At 41.7% G+C, this 16245-nt stretch overlaps 1 pseudogene; it reads left to right on the top strand.

The window, feature by feature from the left end:
* Positions 1-16245, top strand: part of LOC129812483 (interphotoreceptor matrix proteoglycan 1-like) — a 59276-nt pseudogene that overhangs the window by 20095 nt on the left and 22936 nt on the right.

Here is a 16245-nt window from a genome sequence, read left to right as displayed (position 1 = left end):
CAGCCTGAATTTAAAATTGATTACATTTCGTCATAGGCCTACACACAATACCCCATAATGTCAAAGTGAAATTATGTTTTTCAAAATGTAAAAAAAATAAAAATATTCAATCTGAAATGTCTTGAGTGAAAAAGTACTCAAACCTTTTGTTATGGCAAGCATAAATAAGATCAGGAGTAAAAAGTTGTTTAACAAATCACATAATAACTTTAATGGACTTCCTCTGTTTTTTTCGTTATTTTACCAGGTAAGTTGACTGAGAACACGTTATCATTTACAGCAACGATCTGGGGAATAGTTACAGGGGAGAGGAGGGGGATGAATGAGCCAATTGTAAACTGGGGATTATTAGGTGTCCGTAATGGTTTGAGGGCCAGATTGGGAATTTAGCCAGTGTTTAACATTATTTTTGAATGGCTACCTCATCTCTGTGACCCACACATAAAGTTATCTGTAAAGTCCCTCAGTCGAGCAGTGCATTTGAAATACAGATTCAACCACAAAGACCAGAGAGGTTTTCCAATGACTCGCAAAGAAGGGCACCTATTGGTAGACGGGTAAAAAAAGCAGACATTGAACATCCCTTTTGAGCATTGTGAAGTTATTAATTACACTTTGGATGGTGTACACCCAGTCACTATAAAGACACAGGCGTCCTTCTTAACTCAGTTGCCAGAGAGGAAGGAAACTGCTCAGTGATTTCACTATGAGGCCAATGGTGACTTTAAAACAGTTACAGAGTTTAATGGCAGTGATAGGAGAAAACAGAGGATGGCGTAACAGCATTGTAGTTACTCCACAATTAACCTAATTGACACAGTGAAAAGAAGGAAGCTTATTCAGAATAAAAATATTCCTAAACATGCATCCTGTTTGCAACAAGGCACTAAAGCAGGGTTTTCCAAACTTGGTCCTCGGGACCCCAAGGGATGCACATTTTGGATTTTGCCCTAGCACTACACAGCTGATTCACATAATCAAGCGTTTGACAATTTCAATCAGCTGTGTAATGTTATGGTAAAAACCAAAACGTGCATCCCTTGGGGTCCTGAGGACCGAGTTTGGGAAACACTGCACCAAAGTAATATTGCACAAAATGTGGGAAAGCAATTCCCTTTTTGTCCTGAACACAAAGTGTTATGTTTGGTGCAAATCCAATACAACACATGACTAGTACCACTCACCCTATTTTCAAGCATTGTGGTGACTGCATCATTTGTTGTGGGTATGGATTGGGACTGGGGACTGGGGAGATTTTCAGGATAAAAAAGAAACGGAATGGAGCTAAGCACAGGCAAAATCCTAGAGGAAAACCTGGTTGAGTCTACTTTCCACCAGACACTGGGAGATTAATTCAACTTTCAGCACGACAATAACCTAAAACACAATGCCAAATCTACACTTGAGTTGATTACCAGGAAGACAGTGAATGTTCCCGTGTGGCTGAGTTACAGTTTAGACTTAAATCTGCTTGAAAATCAATGGCAAGACCTGAAAATGGCTGTTTAGCAAAGACCAGAGCTTGAAGAATTTGGAAAATAATTAGAAAATATTGTACAATCTAGGTGTGCAAAGCTCTTAGTGACTTACCCAGAAATACTCACAGCTGTACTCACTGCCAAAGGTGATTCTAACATTTATTGACTAAGGGGTGTGAATACTTATGTAAATTAGGTATTTTTGTAGTTCATTTTCAAGAAATGTTCTAAAATTGAATAAAACGTGTTTTCACTTTGTCATTATGGGGTATTGTTGAATCCATTTTAATTTCAATTTGTAACACAACAAAATGTGGAATAAGTCATGGGGTATAAATACTTTCTGAAGGCACTGTATCTACCTACCTCTATCACTCCAGTATCCCTGCATATTGTAAATATGGTACTGGAACACAACAAAATGTGGAATAAGTCATGGGGTATAAATACTTTCTGAAGGCACTGTATCTACCTACCTCTATCACTCCAGTATCCCTGCACATTGTAAATATGGTACTGGAACTGACTGACCCTGTACTTACATTTTTGTGTTCTTCTTATTTCTTCGAATAAAACAAATCTAATATGTTTTTGTTCTACCGTATGTTATTTTTTGTATTACACTGTTATTGATTTCTGCATTGTTGGGTTTAGAGCTTGCAAAAAAGGCATTTCACTGAACTTGTGTGTGAGACTTTAAAGCTTGAAATTTGAATGGTTGCAAAACATGTATTTTTCATTTCCAGGGTTGAAGTATCAACAGCTGGAGGAACTGAGATTGAGAAATGTAAGTACTCCACATCCATCAATGCACTATGCTAAAAGTAATAATGCAAAATTCCTGAATGAATGCACAATGCTTACTTTGTAGGCTCGAAAACTCCATCAGAACCGTGTATCATTCCGACTGAAGCAAAGGAGGTAAGTTAAATCATATTTTCTGAGGGCTACCTTGCCTTGGCTTTATAATCTTGATTGAACGTTGACATTGATGGCCATTGAAAATGACATTGCTGCTTTTGCTTACCACAGATAACAGACATTCCTAACATTGTACCAGAGGAGGTGATTATTGAGGAGCAGATAGTGGAGTTCAGTGTCACCATAGCAGACCCGGGCTACAGTGAACTTGTTCTGAGTGACCCTGCAGCTCCCCAGTACCATGACATCACACAAGATCTCCATGATACGGTGAGGAGAACTGAGAGGAAAATTCTTAAAGGCCCAGTGCAGTCAAAGACTTGATTTTCCTAAGTTTTATACATATTTCCCAAACTATAAGGTTGGAATAATACTGTGAAATTGTGAAGATTATGATAATGGAGTTTCAGTGTATGTAACGTGAACACTGGGAGTCGGGAAGCAAGTACAGAGAGTGCAAATGTAATAATAAATAGAACATAGTACAAAACAAGAAACACGAAAAGCGTACAGAAATGAAACAGAAACAGAGTATGGATGGAGTATAGGCCTGCCTGGTGACATCACCAGGTGGTAAATTAGTTATTAGACCAATAAGAAACAGTTACAAACCTATCTACCTATAACAGCTCGTTTTCAGTTTTCCCCTCCCCACTAAGACCACTCCCAAGTTGTCCTAGCTAAATTCTTGCTTGAGATATTGCTTTTTGCTAAGAAGCTATTTTTTTATTTTTTTTAACCTTTTTAATTGAAAACAATCACAGTAAGGTACTTAATTGTTACCCAGAAATGATTCGATATTGAGATAAAAACAACTGTATTGGACCTTTGAGAATGAACAAGTAAATGAGCCTTTATTGCAGAGATGGGTTTAGTGAACTACATTCGCACGATTAATAACCTTGACTCGACTGAGACCTGTCAACTCATTTTAGCTCCCAGAGCTAATGCCTAGGCTCTAGCTCAATGGGCTAACATAGATCTTGTGTCTCAGAGATGAATCGGGTTTCATACCTGGTGCGTTAGATTATGAATTCATGTGAAAAAATTTGACTCTGAAGGCAGGGACATTTATTTCTGCTTCTCTCGTGGAACGAGGACGTTTAGGGGCCCGGGGAGAAAACGCAACATTCTTCCTATACAAAATGTCGAAATGACATCAGTTTGACCGGTTTTAAGGAAATTAAAAGCTGTGAAAACAATCAAACATGTTTCTGATAAGATTTCAGTTGCTCTTGGATGCATTTATGTGGTTGAAATACTGTCAGCTTTTATGTAACAGCGTCAATCTATGAAAAGGTTTGCGGTCCCTACCTGCGCATTCGCATTCTCTCAAGAAATGCTGAAAGAAACAAATCATATTTCTCCACTCCTGATCCCGAGACAAAATTAACATTTAGTATACCATTTTAGTTAACATTATAATTGGCTACATGTTATATGTTATAGGCATACAGTACAATCAGTGTCCAGATTTCAGTTACTATTCCATTTGCCTATCTGAACTTCAAAGGTGAGCAAAACAGGGCGTGTCCCGCCGCACCCGTACTTCCGCCATCCTTGTCTTTAAAAAAAAATGATATCACACTCTTAAGATAATACTTTCATTGAAAGAACTGTTGGCCGGAAATTAGTTAGGCCTTGTGTGGGACAATCCTTACAAACCCTCACTGTATACTCCCGAGTGGCGCAGCAGTCTAAGGCACTGTATCACATCCGGCCGTGATCGGGAGTCCCATAGGGCGGCGAACATTTGGCCCAGCGTCGTCCGGGGAGGGTTTGGCCGGGTTGGCTGTCATTGTAAAATAAGAATTTGATCTTAACTGACTTGCCTAGTTAAATAAATAAAACAAAATATATACAGTTGAAGTCAGAAGTCTACATACACCTTAGCCAAATACATTTAAACTCAGTTTTTCACAATTCCTGACATTTAATCTAGTAAAAAGTCCCTTTCTTAGGTCAGTTAGGATATTTTTCATTTTAAGAATGTGAAATGTCAGAATAATGGTAGAGAGAATGATTTATTTAAGCTTTTATTTCTTTCATCACATTCTCAGTGGGTCAGAAGTTTACATACACTCAATTAGTATTTGGTAGCATTGCCTTTAAATTGTTTAACTTGGGTCAAATGTTTTGTGCTGCCTTCCACAAGCTTCCCACAATAAGTTGGGTGAATTTTGGCCCATTCCTCCTGACAGAGCTAGTGTAACTGAGTCAGGTTTGTAGGCCTCCTAATTCTCACACGCCTTTTCAGTTCTGCCACACATTCTCTATAGGATTGAGGTCAGGGCTTTGTGATGGCCACTCCAATACCTTGACTTTGTTGTCCTTAAGCCATTTTGCCACAACTTTGGAAGTATGCTTGGGGTCATTGTCATTTTGGAAGACCCATTTGCAACCAAGCTTTAACTTCCTGACTGATGTCTTGAGATGTTGCTTCAATATATCCACAATTGTCCTACCTCATGATGCCATCTATTTTGTGAAGTGCACCAGTCCATCCTGCAGCAAAGCACCCCCACAACATGATGCTGCCACCCCCGGGGTTCACGGTTGGGATTGTGTTCTTCGGCTTCCCCCTTCCCCCTTTTTCCTCCAAAAAATAACGAAGTCTACAATTATTTGGAGGTCTTGGCTGATTTCTTTTGACTTTCTCATGATGTCAAGCAAAGAGGCACTGCGTTTGATGGTAGGCCTTGAAATACATCCACAGGTACACCTCCAATTGACTCAAATGATGTTAATTAGCCTATCAGAAGCTTCTAAAGCCATGACATCATTTTCTGGAATTTTCCAAGCTGTTTAAAGGCACAGTCAACTTTCAAAAAGCCCCATCATTCTATTTTGTTTCATCAGACCAGAGGACATTTCTCCAAAAAGTACGATCTTTGTCCCCATGTGCAGTTGCAAACCGTTGTCTGTTTTTTTTTTATGGCGGTTTTGGAGCAGTGGCTTCTTCCTTGCTGAGCAGCCTTTCAGGTTATGTCAATATAGGACTCATTTTACTGTGGATATAGATATATTTTCCCCCAGTATCTTCACAAGGTCCTTTGCTGTTGTTCTGGGATTGATTTGCACTTTTCGCACCAAAGTACGTTCATCTCTAGGAGACAGAATGCGTCTCCTTCCTGAGCGGTATGACGGCTGTGTCATCCCATGGTGTTTATACTTGCATACTATTGTTTGTACAGATGAACGTGGTACCTTCAGGCGTTTGGAAATTGCTCCCAAGGATAAACCAGACTTGTGGAGGTCTACAATTCTTCTCTGAGGTCTTGGCTGATTTATTTTAACTTTCTCATGATGTCAAGCAAAGAGGCACTGCGTTTGATGGTAGGCCTTGAAATACATCCACAGGTACACCTCCAATTGACTCAAATTATGTCAATTAGCCTATCAGAAGCTTCTAAAGCCATGACATCATTTTCTGGAATTTTCCAAGCTGTTTAAAGGCACAGTCAACTTTGTGTATGTAAACTTCTGATCCACTGGAATTGTGATACAGTGAAATAATCTGCCTGTAAACAATTGTTGGAAAAATGACTTGTGTCGTGCACAAAGTAGATTTCCTAACCGACTTGCCAAGACTATAGTTTGTTAGCAAGAAATTTGTGGAGTGGTTGAAAACCGAGTTTTTTTTGTTGAAAACTCTGTTTATTAAGTTTTACACACACAGACAAGACAAAGCAATATAAATAATATACTCAACTAGAAAAAATACAAATAATACATAAAAAAAAAAAAATAGCTTTAAAGATACCATACTTTAGACAAGTTAAACACACCAGGCAGAAGGCTACAAAGGTTAAAGGGCAATCTATAGTATAGGGACAGAGCAAACACCTCACCATTGTTCCTGTAAACAGTCAAGGGATGGGGTGGAGAAATGCAACCACTCACAGACAGTCAAGGCCACAGACCGACCATCCACTGGACCAAAAATAAAAAGTTTACAATGCTTTAAAATAAAAAATGAATAATAATAATTTTATGTAGGGGTGAACAAACCTTAGTCTCTGCCCGGGCAAGATGAACAAGGCATCCGCAGGTCACAATCAATAAGCACATCAACCTTAATGTCCCCTACCCCCACCCCAGAAAAAACACAGAGAAATGCTCATCAGAACATATGCAACAGTGTGGCTGGTTCAATTTTACATCTGACACAGGTAGGATCAAAATCAGAGAATATTCTTCCAAGTCTGGCCCCAGACCAGTGGATACGGTGAACCACCTTAAATTGAATGAGGCTGTGTCTAGTGCTAAAAGAGGACGAATGCACCCTGCGCAGCACAGATTCCCAGGTGTCTTCCCCAAGTTCCTCCCCCAAATCCTTTTCCCGTCGAGTCTTTAAAGGCACCAAAGAAGGGTTCTGTAAGTCATGAATGATTGCATATACATCTGAAATTGCGCCCCTAGGAAGTTTGTTCAGCTCCAAGATGCTCTCTATAGCTGTATTCGCAGGCCTATGGGGAAATTCAGGTGTGTTAGCTCTGACAAAGTTCCTAGTCTGGAGATAGCGGAAAAAGTGGGATTGGGGGAGGTTGAACCTTTCCTGTAGCTGAGCAAAAGAGGCAAATGTATCATCAAAGAATAATTGGGCTAGTGAGGAGAGGCCTAGTGAGTGCCAGATGCCAAAAGCCCCATCATTCAAAGATGGAGGAAATAAAATGTTCTGATTGATTGGGCCCGATAGAGAAAAGCCTCGGAGGCCAAAGAATAAACGGAACTGATTCCAAATATTAAGAGACTGCTTTACAATTGGGTTGACACACCTTTTGCCTAGGGACACTGGGAGAGACGAGCACAACACAGAAGAAAGTGCAGCAGGTTTACACGATTCAGACTCCATCTGGACCCAGAGTGGTCTAGGGCCAGTAGGATCAGTCTGCAGCCAGTACAGAAGGGCTCTGAAATTTGCAGCCCAATAGTATGTCTGAAAATTTGGTAGAGCTAAACCCCCCAATGACTTAGGCTTCTGTAAATGTTTTCTGCCAACCCGTGGTACCTTGCCATCCCAAATAAAATGCATGAATGTTTGATCCAGTGAAATAAAAAAAGATTTTGGAATAAAAATGGGTAAACATTTAAATAAATATAGAAATTTGGGCAACACACTCATTTTAATGACATTAATCCTTCCGATAAGAGAAAGAGGTAGCGAATTCCAAAAAGTAAAAGATTGTTTCAAACTGTCTGCTAGAGCAACCAAGTTTTCCTGAAACAGATTTGAATATTTCCTTGTCACTTTAACTCCCAAGTAGGTGAATTGATCCCGGACAATACTAAACTGAGAACTTGTAAAAGAGCACTTATAAAGCAGCCTTGTTTACAGGAAAAAGCTCACTCTTGCCTAGATTCGGCTTGTACCCTGAGATTGATCCAAACCTTTTAAGAACAGATAAGTCGCGTGGCAATGAGGTATCAGGGTTAGAGATAAACAAAAGGATGTCATCCGCATATAGCGAGACTTTCTGCTCTGAGCCCGTCCGGATTATTCCTTGAATGGCATCATTAGAGCGTAGTGCAATGGAGAGAGGTTCGATTGCCAAAGCAAACAACAAGTGGGAGAATAGTCAGAGGACAAGTTGTTAGTCCGTACCGAAGCCATGGGGGAAAAATAAAGAATCTTTATCCACGCAATGAATTTGGGCCCAAAGCCAAATCTATAAAGGGTAGCTGTTAGGTAATCCCACTCAACGCGGTCAAACGCTTTTTCTGCATCAAGTGAGACCATCACCTCTGGGTCCTCCGACGCTGGGGAGTACAGTATATTCATAAGGCGCATAATATTGAAAAACAAATGCCTATTTCTCACAAAGCCAGTCTGGTCAGAGTGTATTACTTGGTGCAGCGAGGCTTCCATACGGATGGCTAAAAGCTTGGCTAGGATTTTGTAATCACAGTTTAAAAGCGAGATTGGGCGATAGGATCCACATTCCAGGGGGTCTTTGTTTTTCTTGAATAATAATGAAATTGAAGCCTGATAAAGACTAGGCGGTAGCTTTGAGGTATTAAGGCACTCTGCAAATAGTCGAGACAAGAATGGGCAAAGCAGACCAGAAAACGTCCTGTAAAATTCGGTTGGAAAACCATCCGGACCCTGTGATTTACCACTTTTCATTTCGGACACTGCTGTTGCAATCTCCTCAGGTGTAAATTCTTCTTCTAGACAGTCATGGGTGTCTGTATCAATTGAAGGCATATTCAGGCCATTAAAGAAGGAATCAATCAGTAAAGGGTCTTGAGGGGATTCAGAGGTGTATAGCGCAGAGTAAAATTGTTTGAATTGATCATTGATCTCTTTATGTATAACTGTGGTGGCACCAGACGGGGTCCTTATTTGTGGGATTAAACGTGAGGCCTCAGATTTACGGATCTGATGTGCAAGGAGTTTACTGGCCTTGTCGCCTTGTTCATACACTCTGTACCGAGCTCGCAAGAGTAACTGTTCAGCTTGCCTGGGAGAAAGCTCATCAAATTCAGATTGGAGTAGTTGGCGCTCTTTATGCAGATCAGAGGAAGGAACCGTAGCATACTTCTCATCCAATGTGGCTATGGATTCGCTCAGGTCCCGAAGTCGCTGAGAGCGAACTCTGTTTTGGTTGGCTGTATAAGAAATAATTTGGCCACGTAGGTATGCTTTGAGAGACTCCCATATGGTAGAGCAGGACATACCTGGTGTTGAATTAGTTTCTAGGAATAAGGTGATTTCAGAAGAAATGAAATTGACAAACTCCTTATCTGAGAGTAAAATGGGGTAAAGACTCCATTGATAACACATAGGAGGTCGCTGGGGAAACTCTAGTTCAAGCACTAATGGTGAATGGTCAGAAATAACAATACTCTTGTAAGTACACTGCCGAAGGTTAGGCAGAAGTTTTTTTTCCAAAAATAAGTAAACAATCCGGGAGTATGTTTGATGAACATGAGAATAAAAGGAATACTGTCTATCTGTAGGCTGTAGGATGTAGGAAACGCCAGGCCTCAAACATGGCATATTTCTGAAGAAAGGCTTGAATAAGTAGGGCACATTTAGATGGGCCTGTAGTTGTTCGTGAGTACTTGTCAAGAACTGGGGACATTTTGCAGTTGAAATCCCCCCCTAATATCAACAAATGAGAATCTAAATTGGGTATAGCAGACAAAAAGGAAGAAATGAAACTTGTGTCATCCCAATTGGGAGCATAAACACTAGCCAAAACAAGAGGGGTAGAAAACAGTTTACCGGTTACTATGACGTATCGTCCCTTAGGATCAGCGATAACCTCAGAAGCTACAAAGGGAGTAGCTTTATCAACCAAAATGGCAGCCCCTCTTGATTTACTATGAAAGTTTGAGTGGAACACTTGACCAACCCAGTCCCTACGCATCCTAAAATGCTCACCAGTCCTCAAGTGAGTCTCTTGTAGAAATGCAACATTTGCATTCAAACCCTTTAAGTGTGTCAACACCCTCTTACACTTCACTGGGTTATCAACCCCTTTGATGTTCCACGAAATGTACTTGATCGCATTGTTTCGGCCCCTCTGGGCATTCCCGTTATACAACCCTGTCATTAGAGCATAGAATGGAAAAGCAATGAGCGCCCAAAAAACCCCAGAATAACTTGTCTCAGAGTAATAATGTACGGTGGTAGATGTTTGGAAAAAGTACAGGGGAAAAAACGAAAAAGACAGAATGACAACATTAGAACTGAACAATTCAACCCCTCCCCCCACCCCCTCCCCCCATCCCAGACAATACCTCCCCAAACGAGGTACAAGCCTAAATAGAACATGTTCTCTTCGTAAACCTAAACCCACAGTCCCGCTCTTTAAAGTCGCGTTTTGTTAGTGGATCAAACAGCAAAAAGAGATAATCATTTTTTAAATATTTTTTTTTAAGTGAATCCCTTGTGCAAACGAAATTACAAAAGCACCACTTGTAAATGTATATAATTATATTCCCAGTCTTATAACAGGCATTTGAGAGAGAAAATAAAGAAAATAAAGAAAATGTATAAAGGCTCTCAGCCGAAAACCTAATTTGAAGTAAGGAAATTGTAGTAAGACAATCAAAAATAATAATAATAACAATTATTATAATAGTTGTCTAGTTGAATGCTGAGACAGCTTACAACCAAGACCAAAAAACTAAGTGTGCGCAACGTTGAACGCTTGCTGGGCATAAATGACGCTCAGAACTTTTACAATTTAAGTGAAGACCCCAAAAAACGTGTCGCCTCGGGAAGCATTTACTGTTTACTGGGTCAATGCAAACGGATGCAGTAAACAAATAACCAAGAATATTTTGAGTCAATGAGACACTATGTAAACAAACTGAATAGGTGAGCAAGACAGCCTAGAAACACAGGAGTAAAGTAAAACCTCAATACAATGAAATTAAAATGACTGAATGCTTGTAAGGCAAGCACACTAGATGATCAAAACAGATCACATCAAATAAGCCTGAATGGGTTCGCCAACTCCCCAACTATACAAAATTAGCATGTTATAGCTAAACATAATTGTACCACAGGTGGGTTACTTACTATCCACAGTTCGCAAGCAACAGTTGCTGAACTGTGAGCAAGTTCAAGACTTCTTGATGTGACGTTGAATGTGAGAGAGAGCCTCATCCGGAGAATCAAATGTGTAGTCTTTTCCATCATGAGATAGCCATAAACGGGCCGGGAATCGCAGTCCGTACTTCACACCTGGATGGTCCCGAAGTAGTCGTTTGGCCTGTCCGAAAGCTGCGCCTGGAAACAGTGGGGGAGTAGTCCTGGTAGATGGAGAAGCTCTGTCCTTGAAAGCTCAGAGTGGTATTGCGGGCTCGTCGGAGAATCTCCATCTTCTCACGGAAAAAGTGCCTTCGAAAAATTATGTCACGGGGCCTCTCCCCATCCCGGGGCTTTGGGCGCAGCGACTGGTGGGCACGATCAATCAGGGGCTTTTCTTCTAAGGCAAGAACATCCTTCAGCAGCCCAGAAACAAAATCCGTGGAGCGAGGCATTTCCGCTGACTATGGGACTGATACAAGTCTAAGGTTGTTGCGGCGAGAGAATCCCTCTAAACTTACACAGCTCTCCTTCACCTTTTTCAAATCCGCAGCTAGGCGTTTCACGTCAGCCTCCAGGGATGTAGTTAAGTCGGAGACATTTGTAGCGGAGGTCTCCAGTGCTGCAATCGTTGTAGTGTGCGACGCCATTGTTGTTTTGAGTGATGTGATTGCTGGCACCGTCTCGTTCGGATGGTTAGATCTGCTTTTAAAGTATCAGAAACCTCCTTTATTCGGGCCTCAATCGTAGCGACCACCATTTCAACTATCTCAGAGCGTAGTAGTTTAATGGCCTCGAGAATGTTCATTTCAGCGCCGCCAGGCCAAGCCCCCCCCCCCCCCGGGTAAAGTGTCAGTCCCCGGGCCGTCAGGCTCAGGAGAGGGCGGTGATGAGAGTGTGTCTTGTAGGCCGGGTTTTCTCAAAGTCATGTTTTTGGCCTTATGTTTCGTCGACATGCTGACATTTGGAAGTAAAGTAGTCTTGGTTTTTACGGGAAGGGATCACCAAACTAATATATGAAAATAAATACGGTTCTGCTGCAAAATTCACATAAACTTTAAAAATACCACGGGAGCAAACGGAAAACACGTCAGTCGCACATGGCATCCCTCCAATCCTCGAAAACCGAGTTTTAATGACTCCAACCTAAGTGTATGTAAACTTCCGACTTCAACTGTAACTGCGAACGTCTAGCAACCCAAAGGTTGCATGTTCAAATCTCATTATGGACAACTTTAGCATTTAACTAATTTGCAAATACTTAATACTTTTTGTTTTTTCAAATGTACTTTTACCCCCTTTTCACCGCAATTTTCGTGATATCCAGTTGGTAGTTACAGTCTTGTCCCATCGCAGCAACTCCCCTACTGACTCGGGATGCGAAGGTTGAAAGCCATATGTCCTCCAAAACACAACCCTGCCAAGCCGCACTGCTACTTGAAACACTGTTCACTTAATGCAGAAGCCAGCCGCAGCAATGTGTCATCCAATTCACGACTGAAGTCAGTTGCAGGCACCCGGCCCGCCACAAGGAGTCGCTAGAGCGCGATGGGACAAGGAAATCCCGGCCGGCCAAACGCTTCCCTAACCCGGACGACGCTGGGCCAATTGTGTACCGCCTCATGGGTTTCCCGGTTGCGGCTGGCTGTGACACAGCCTGGGATCGAACCTGGGGTCTACTTAATACTTTTTAGCTATTTTGCAACTACTTAGCACGTTAGCTAACCCTTTCCCTAACCTTAATCCTTTAACCTTACTCCTAACCCTAACCTTAACCCTAACTTCTAATTACTAGCCTAGGTAACATTAACCACCTAGGCTAGCTAACGTTAACCACCTAGCTAACGTTAGCATTAGCTACCGAGCTAATATGGATAATGGATATCCACAAATGAATACATACCATACAAAACATAACATATACTAATTGGAGTGTCATGGATTTCCGTTTACTATGTTACATCTACCCCCGAGTCCAGGTTGAATGACTGCCTTTTGCTAGTCTAGCAATACTAATGGTGATTTTCCATCTAGACCAGAGCAGGTCCGTCGGAGCCATGGCCCAGTGAGACACGGGTCCAGGCCGGGTTTGATGGAAATAGAAAAGTCTGAGCCTTTAGGATAAAACACTGGGGTAAATTCTCAGTGGAAATGTGCAATAACATCCCAAATGAGCTTGTGCTTTAAAGGAGCTTATGATAAAAGGTAGACAAAGGGTAAAGCCAGCAATGTACTGGGCAACATCAAAAGACTGCATTGGATCCCTTCCAGATAAAGCAGAAATTCACAAAAGCCTGACAGCGCATAGAGGATTCTACAGTGACAAATCTATACTGAGTGTACAAAACATTAGGAACACCTGCTCTTTCCATGACATAGACTGACCAGGTGAATCCAGGTGAAAGCTATGATCCCTTATTGATGTCACTTGTTAAATCCACTTCAATCAGTGTAGATGAAGGGGAGGAGACAGGCTAAAGAAGGATTTTTATGTGTGCCATTCAGAGAGTGAATGGGCAAGATAAAATATTTAATTGCATTTGAACGGGGTATGTTAGTAGGTGCCAGGCACAACAGCTTGAGTGGGTCAAGAACTGCAATGCTGCTGAGTTTTTTCACACTCAACAATTTCCCGTGTGTGTGAAGAATGGTCCACCACCCAAAGGACATCCAGCCAACTTGACACAACTGTGGGAAGCATTGGAGTCAACATGGGCCAGCATCCCTGTGGAATGCTTTTGACACCTTGTCGTCCTTGCCCTGATGAATTGAGGCTGTTCTGAGAGCAAAAAGGGGGGGGGGGTGCAACTCAATATTAGGAAGGTGTTCTTAATGTTTTGTACACTCAGTGTCCATTCTACTGCATGCCATTTATTTGTGTATGTTTTTTCTCTGTGTTGGCTACATCGTTTCCAGTTGCGTGATGTTATTTTGTTTAGAGTGATTACTGCCCCAGAGAGAATGCTAAACATAACCATCAGATGTCTCTCTTTTCCACAGATGGTTCACGTTTTTGACAAACTTCCTGGGTTCAAAAATCTTCGTGTTTTGGGATTTCGGTTGGTTGAATTTCGGTAGGTTGTTCAAGGAAATGTGAAAGTACTAAGAAGTGAGTCATAGCATCACTGCTCAGAGAGTGTACTGTATATGTCATTAGCAAAGGAAAAACAAAGCAGTGTTATATTAGCCAGAGGTGTTTCAAACTTTGGTCTTTGCTATATCTGCTAAAATGCTAAGATAGGAAATACTGCGAGAAAAACATACTATTTCTCCAATATAAGCTCTGCTTTGTTGACAGATCTGATGATGTGTCAGTCCGCTATGCTGTGGTGTTTGAGACGAATGGAGAAGACAGTGAAGAAGAATCTGTTTCCACTATAGAACCAGGCACAAAAACAAGGACAGTTGTTTACACAAATGGACACAGACTGAAAGATATGGTTTCCAAGGCCTTAAGCGTGAAGACTTCCCTGCCTGTGGAAATACATACACTCAGTTTTGAACCTGGTAAGCTTCATTTAAAGCTCAGATCAACTGGGATATAATCATTGAGGAGAATGCTAACTTTTAATTTTCCCCCTTCAGATCCCACTGTTTCTCTAAGAGAGGAGTTGGAAGCGACAACCTTGGTAACCTTGCCAGAGGAGAGGGTCGGGCACACTGAAGGTTTTTTCCCAACAGTTGCTGTCGGAGAGGACTATCTTGAGGCTTTTACAGACATGCCTGAGGAATACACCATTGTCCCTTTCAGTGACTCAGTTATTGTTCTTCCTGCTGAGGCTACCAGTGCCTCAGCCCCAGATACACCCCCCGTGGATATTAGTGAGGGTCCTCCCTCAGTGGAAGCAGTAGAGGAGACTGTAGTGGATGCTAGAGATGAGACAGCTGATGAAGAGGCTACAGATGAGACACTTGGCATAGAGGAGCCTCCAGTGGAGATGATTGAGGTAGAGGAAACTGTGGATGCCACTGAGGAGACAATTAACATGAAGCCTGCAGAGGATGGCACAGAGGAGACACTTGATATAGAGGAGACGGTGGATGCGACAGAAGAAGACTACCTTTGGGTTTGGCCACCAGTAACAAAAATGGCGGCCATTACGGAACAGCCTGCCACTGAGGAGACACCTGATGTAGAGGAAACTGTGGATGCGACAGAAGTCTACCTTTGGGTTTGGCCACCAGTTACAAGAACGTCTGTTATGAAACAGCCTACTACAAAATTGACTCCTCCCTTTCCTCCCGAGAAAGATGCTGTAGATGAGGAAACCCTCCCAACTGTTGAACCTGAGGAAGATGAAGGTAACATTCCTCTTATAACGCGAGTGACAAAATTTATGGGAGCATTTTTTGATTTTAATTTCAATCTTTTTGATTGAAATGAATTTTAATGTCATTTTCTGATATTTTTGATTTTCTTTAAAAGGACCCACAACTACTGAGGCGGCTTTAGAGGAGCAACTGGACAGAGAAAATCTAATTATCACCACTACAGCATCTCTAGACGTAGAACCTGCATCCATCGGAACATTCACCACTGCTACAAAATCACAAACCATGCCATCGGAGGATGACGTCATCCAAGCAGAGCCTGAGGAAATCCCCTCGGCATCTTTTACCCCTATAGCCCATGGACCTTCAGAAGGAGGTGACACCACCCGAGAACAGGAACCACTTGAGACGGCCGTGGATATCTCTACTGATGACTCTGACATGCAGGAGGATGTAGAAAAGGTAGAAACGGACGGTACAGAAGCCGCCGATACGCTGGATGAGTTTGGCAGTGGATTGGAAGGTCCATTTGAGTCCACTGCAGCCCCCGGACTCAGACACATGAGCACCCCTTTAATGGCCACTACTGAACAGGACAAAGAGATGGTGGTTTTCTTTAGTTTGCGAGTCACTAACATGATGTTTTCCGAGGACCTGTCCAACAAGAGCTCTCCTGAGTACAGGTCATTGGAGAATACTTTTCTTGAGCTGGTAGGTAGATACAATTTTGTGCTCGATATTATGTTTCTGCATGCCTTGTTGTCATAACTGTTTGATAATCTAATTGTGCAGTAAGTAATGGTTGGATGTGGTTTGAAGTGACACCTCAGTATGAACTAAAGATTTGAGTAGCCCCAAGTGACAAGAGGCTATTTTTTAACATAGACAAGTGATGACATTCTGTAAGCCTTAAGGCGTCTGCATTAGAGGTCAACCGATTATGATTTTTCAACGCCGATTCCAAAAATAGTCGATGCCGATTAATCGGCCGATTTTTTTTATATATATTTGTAATAATGACAATTACAA

This window comes from Salvelinus fontinalis, chromosome 16, assembly GCF_029448725.1.
Source record: "Salvelinus fontinalis isolate EN_2023a chromosome 16, ASM2944872v1, whole genome shotgun sequence".
Taxonomy (NCBI): Eukaryota; Metazoa; Chordata; class Actinopteri; order Salmoniformes; family Salmonidae; genus Salvelinus; species Salvelinus fontinalis.
This window is presented reverse-complemented; position numbering and strand designations above follow the sequence as displayed.